Raw genomic sequence first — 6,190 nt, forward strand, 5'->3', positions numbered from 1 at the left:
TTCATGAAACTTGGACGGTAATTTCTTTAAATGCCCCCCATCATATTGCATTTGTCGCTGCAAGTCTCGCTGTAATACAGTGCTTGTTTTCCAAGTGTCGCACTGTTGACACGTTATTCATACATTTTACATGTGTATTCTTATTTTTGAAATGTATGAGTAACATCACTCATTGTCTTCAGAGTTGATGTTTGTTTTGCTTGTCTTAGTTATAAAAATAAATACTTTTGTCTGTCAATCCCTGGTGTCGTCCAATGTCGTCCCATCAAGAGAGTCAGCACAAATGTGAAAATGCCCTGTTCGGTGTGCGGTCAGTTTGACTTATATGTAGCGCTGGATGACTTTTCTTCTGCAGTGCAATTAAGGTATACTTTTAAAACCATTATATTTTAAACAAAAACCATGCTAGTTACAATAACACTGATTCGTTAAACTAGAGGGCGCATGCTACGGCCCGATACAAAAATACTGCCAGAATTCGCCTTGAATCCATTTATTCTCCTCGCCAGCGGTTACTGCGTGCATCCATCCATTCAACACTCAACTAGGGACTATACTGGCCGCTGGGTGCGCTCGCTGACACTGAATTGGGCCGCTGGGGCCTATGGAAGTGTCCGCTCTTTACGTAGTACTATATTTCTCTATGGCCTAACCACTTCCTGACGCGATAGCGAACGGACGTGTCATGCATCGCTTCTCGCCAGCAGCGGCGGCCGTTATCGGCCGCTGTAATAACATTGCCCCCGTTCCGAAGGATCATCCTCTGCAACTGCGGACATTGCCCACCGGTGAAGCGGCGAAACTCAGCGTGGCCCTTCACGCTGACCTCGAAGGGAGACCGTACCGCCTCGAGGACTTCTGGGACCCGTTGAAGCAGGTGGGCGTGTTGTCAGATGTGGCGGGTCTGGGAGCCTACCAGATGAGCCATGTCTGGCTGCTCAAGTTGCAGACACCGGAGGCCAAGGCGAAGCTGCTGCAAGCCGGGAGTCTCCAGGTGAAGAGGAAGGCGTGCCTGCCGTGTCGACCCCAACCGGAGGGAGCTTCGCATCAAGCTCTACTGGGTTGCCTTTGATGCGCCAGCGGACTCTATTCGGCGGGCCTTCGAGCCTTTCGTGGAGGTGAAGGAGGTTTCCCGAGAGAAGTGGAAGATCGACGGCTTCGTTGACGTCGACTCCACTACCGTCGTTGTTCGCCTGGCCCGCAAGGAGGGCGTCGACCTAGAAAGCCTCCCGCACCAGCTCCCTCTCAGCCGAGGCAACGTCTTGGTCGTGGTTCCCGGGCGGGCGCCGATATCGATATGTCTCCGTTGCCGTCGCACGGGGCATATTCGCCGCGGCTGCCAGGCTCCCCGGTGCACGGAGTGTCGCGCCTTTGGACACGAGGCCCGGGACTGCGTCAAGACATACGCCCGTGCGGCCTCCAGCAAGGTCACTGAGAAGTCCACGGAGCTGCTGCTGGATGAGGACGAAACTGAGCAGGCTGCGCCCCCGGCTACGTCAACGGCGAGCGGAGCGGCCGCTCCCGAGGGTACCGCGGAGCCGTCCGATGCCAATGCCGCGCCGGTTGCAGGGACGACTGGCCGGGCCGAGTCTCCGGACGTTCCGTCCATCGAGGCGTCGAGGCCTGGCAACACGGCAGCCGGCACGCGCGACGCTACCCCAGGGCTGCGTTTTGTCGCCTCTACTCTTTAACATCGCCATCGCGGGCCGCCGCTCTTCCCAACTCAAGTATTCAGAATGGCATCTCTATGTACGCGGACGACTTATGCATCTGGGTCTCTGGTTTCCGGCACCCGACCTTGAGGGTCATAATGCAATCCGCTATAAACAAAATCCAGGCCTTCCTCGAGAGCCAAGGTATTTCGATTTCCGGTCACAAGGCAGCAGCCATGGTCTTCCCAGGAAGGAATCGCCGGTTGCGGGTGGCCAAGCTCCAACTGGACTCCCAGCCCCTGCGCCTTGTATCAAAACACCGCTTTCTCGGCATTACTCTTGAGAACGGCGGCAAGTGGCACCACCAGGTAAAGGCCGTCACGGCTTCCACCATCTCTTTCCGTCGGGTTGGAGGGCAGAACTGGGGAAATTCTCCCCGATCCATGCTGACCCTTCATTCATTTTTGGAGGTGAGCCGATCCATGTCCCCAGTCAGGCCGACAAACTCGAATGGCTGCAGGAGGCCCGGTCGCTTCCTTTGCACCTCCAAGCCTCCCAACGCCTCTTGCTGCAGATCCTTCGCCTAGGAGAGACTCATCCTGGCCAGTCCCTGATCAAGTGGCTCAGGACCCAAACTTAATCCAAGCTTGGCCTCGCCACCCAGACCCTTGTCGGACTTGGATGGAAAATCCCCGAGATAACCAACCCGCACGGCACAGCACCCTCTTGGGTGGCAGGCCTGCAGTTAGCCGAATTCCTACCCGGCGTCCGCAAGAAGACCAATATGCCCCCTCTGGTTCTCAAGGCAGCTTCACAAGAACAGCTAGCAGCGGTACCCACGGACGGTTCGGTGGACAGGTTTTGGCAAAGCAGCACGGCAGCTTATCACATCCCGGACTTACAAAAAGACTGCAGCGCTCGCACTACCCTCATGGAGTCGTCCACGACCGCCGAACTGCAGGCGATCACGGAAGCCCTAGCTACGACGAAGTCATTGTCTCCACAACTAATCGTTGTCTTCACGGAATCCCGTGGAGGAATTCAGCGCATACGTAAGCCTAGTAAGCATACGTAAGCCGGGTAGTCCATCAGCTTGAAGAACATGGACACTCCATCTCGTTCCAGTGGGTCCCGCCCCATGTGGGCCTCCGCGAAAACGAGATCGTGAACCGCATAGCCTTACGTGCCCCGACCTCTCTCCTACGCTAAGGGCGCCTCCTGATCCCAGACGCTACCAGCAAGAGATCCAGGCTTTCTTCTCGGACCTTTCCCCCTGGGGCAGCTTAAAGCGGCCACCTTGCCTGACCCAGGGGTTAAAACGGTCCGACGCGACGCTGCTCTTCCGTCTTAGAACAGAGAGTGCATACACAGGGAGGCTCCTCCACCGGTTTGGACGCAGAGACACTCCGCTCTGTCAGCGGTGTGCGGTCACCGAGGACGAGGCTCATAGTATGGGGTTGCCCCCTTCATGAGGAAGCTCGGGGGACGTTTCTCTCCGCCCTATCCTCACAACACATCCGACCAACGACAACATCGAACGTGGTATTCCCTGAAGGTCCCAGGCATAGAAGACGGATCACACAGTCCCTCCTAATGGGTTTCCTACGAGAGACCGGCCTAGCAAAGCAACTATGACGCCCCTCCTGCTCTTCCGCTAAGTGCCACCAGCCCAGTCCGGACTCGCCAACTAACTCACTGAGATATGAATGCTGCTGATTTCTTTTGCCTCCCCCCCCCCCCTCCTCACCTATGCCCCATCTTTTTCCCTTCCTCCTATCGCAGGGCGGGACAACACTTGCACTTCTGGCAAAGCTAACCCTGCCCTTCCCCACATCACGACACCCCCCCTCCCCCCCCCCCCCCCCCCTCCGTCAAGTCAGTCTCGCTCTCGCTCTCTGTTACGCGGTCGAATCGCCGCCCGCTTTTCTGGTGCCTCGACGCGTTTCTCTTACTTCATTTGTTTGGCGCAAGTTCGCCTATTAAACCTTTGTTTTCCATTTCACTATTCGTCTTCTCGTCACCTTCATTCGTGATAATATTTAGTTTCAGTGATGAAAACTAAAGGCGCGCAGCAGCAATATTTGCATTCTGTTAAATGCAACATATTAGTTCTATAAGATGAATACATTTTAGTGGGTCCTAAGCACATTCGGTTCGTCACTCAACTTATTATTTGCTTAATACCTTTCTGGAAGGACATGGCAGTATCATCACTTTCATTTGCCAGGAGTAAATCTTTTTCATCAGCGTACTGAAACATTAAGTTTTAAAGGCAGGAGAGGTGGCTCGTTAACATAAAGAATAAAAATCACAGAGCCCAGCGCCGATCTCTGCGGTACACTGCAGGTAAAATGCAGAGCGTCCCACACTTCCACCTATATTGACTCTGCGTTCTGTATATCAAGTAATATTTACATAATCTAAGAGAAAAGGTAAAATAAACGACTGCGCCTTTGGTTGCGTCATAGCTGTGAACGTCATCTTTGGCTTGTTATAAAATACTTGAATGTTGTCATTATGATCTCGGTACTCACTCTCAAATTTTTAAGCGCTTGAAGGACCTTGGGCACTTCGTGCATTTCTACGTAAACTGGACTAGTCAGAAAACACAGATGTCGAGCGATGCACGAGCAAATGAGGAATTTCAGTGTATTTTCCTCTTTGAATGTAAACATATTCTACATAGATTTGTTTGGTTAGGAAATAAATAGACTGACTTAAAAATTGAAACTCTAGCCAAGTTTGAATAAAAACAAAACACCCTAGGTTTCGGGACCAGCTCAGTCCCTTGGTCACGGGTGACTATGGTTTGGGCAAGTATTCTTCGTCGTCTTCATCTATATCATCGTACTCATCTTCAACTTCATCGTCATCAAGAATATCCAGCGCTGGACGCCGGTTCGGAAGGTTGGGCGAATCTTCTTCGTCGTCCTCATCTATATCATCTGAAGGATCTTCGACTTTATCTTCATCAAGAATATCCAGCGCTGGAACCCGGTTCGGAAGCTTGCGCCCGTGTTTTTCCGTGAAGCGACGAAGCTTTTTTCAATCGCAGCCCTCAGTTGGTTTACGGCGTCTAGCACTTTGTTCACGTCGGCTTGAAGTTCTTCGTTTTCTTCACGTAGCACAGCAATCACTTGCCCCTGAAATGACACCGTCGCTGTTAGCGTGTCCACTTTTGCGAGTAGCAGTTCCATAATGCTGATAAGATTGTTTTCATTCTCAGCGTCGAAATCCCTCGATGTTTCGTTGGCTCCGTCGGCTTCTTCCGAAGAGGGGGGCGTTTCGGTTATCGAATTTCGCCGTCGGGTGCAAGACTTGTATTTGTATTTACTTCGCCCGCTAGCCATGAGCAGGTCGTATTTGTCTGCGGTTACATTTATACATTTGCAATGAAACCGCTGGCCACAATCACCACAACATTCAAGGAAATGCTGCCTACCAAAAATGTTCTTGGAGCAATCGACACACACGTTCTTGTCCAGCGCCATCTTGGAAAATATGGCGCTGGACAACGACGTTATCGTTTATTTTCATGCATATTTTTTTTTTAATTCAAAAGTCAGGTTTAAAGCGCAGTTTATTAGATACCGTCCGCCAAGATAATTTGAAATGAACAGTAGCCTTCTGGATGTACAGTCGGCCGTAAAACAGATTGACACAAGGGAGCGATGGCCTGGCCGGCGATAAGGCGACACGGGGCGGTTCGATGGCGTAAGCACGCTGGGGTCGCGATTGCCGGATTAGTCCACTCTTGGATGCACGGGGGACGTCGAAACACCAGAGCCGTTCCCAAGGCGCGCTTTCGAAACAAAACAGCGCGACTGCGCACATGTGTTCTGTTCTCGCTCGCTCGGTGAGAACAGCGCTATCCTTTTTTTCATCACATCACACTGTGATCAAGTTCAGACTTTTTTTACAGGTTCCTATACTTTCTCTTATTGATTGTGTCGCGATTTGAACGATTCGCGTTTTTATAAGGAAAATACTCCCGTTTTCCACGCACAAATTTGAAACAGCAAATAAAATAAATATCACTGCGAAGACTTTGTTTATTACAACGAAAAAAAGCGTCGTCTCACGCGTGACTCGTCACCCTCGAAAGCAGGCCGCACGTAAAAGAAGAAAAAAGAAATTGCTACAAACGACAATTATATCTCTCTCGAAGCAGCCCTGCGATTCAAAAGTGGGAACGTTCCGGCCACTCCCGTTCCCCGTGTTATAGCAAAATATAGCGCCGCGTGCGGTGGTTTCACCGCACCGGCCACGAATCACTTGTGTCAATCTTTTTTACGGCCGACTGTACTCCTATGTATAAATAATAAATGGAAGACTTAAGGCTGCTGAGCAAAACGAACTCCAAGTCTTGTCTTACTTCTTAAAGCAACCACCGCACGAATTTTTCAGAATGAGCATGCGTGTATTGGCATTGAAAGAAAAAGACACGCAGTTCAAACATTATTTATTGGCATCAAGGGTGTAGCCAAGTCATAGATTTTTGCTACCCAAATCTGACCGTGAAGGTGTATACGAAGGCA

The 6,190-nt window shown here is 51.2% G+C and overlaps 1 pseudogene; it reads left to right on the plus strand.

Annotated features, from left to right (window-relative positions):
- Nucleotides 1-898: 898 nt before the first annotated feature.
- On the plus strand, nucleotides 899-1,691 carry LOC120838475 (annotated as a pseudogene).
- The last annotated feature ends 4,499 nt before the right edge of the window (nucleotides 1,692-6,190 follow it).

This window comes from Ixodes scapularis, unplaced genomic scaffold (assembly GCF_016920785.2).
Source record: "Ixodes scapularis isolate PalLabHiFi unplaced genomic scaffold, ASM1692078v2 ptg000154l_1__unscaffolded, whole genome shotgun sequence".
Classification (NCBI taxonomy): Eukaryota; Metazoa; Arthropoda; class Arachnida; order Ixodida; family Ixodidae; genus Ixodes; species Ixodes scapularis.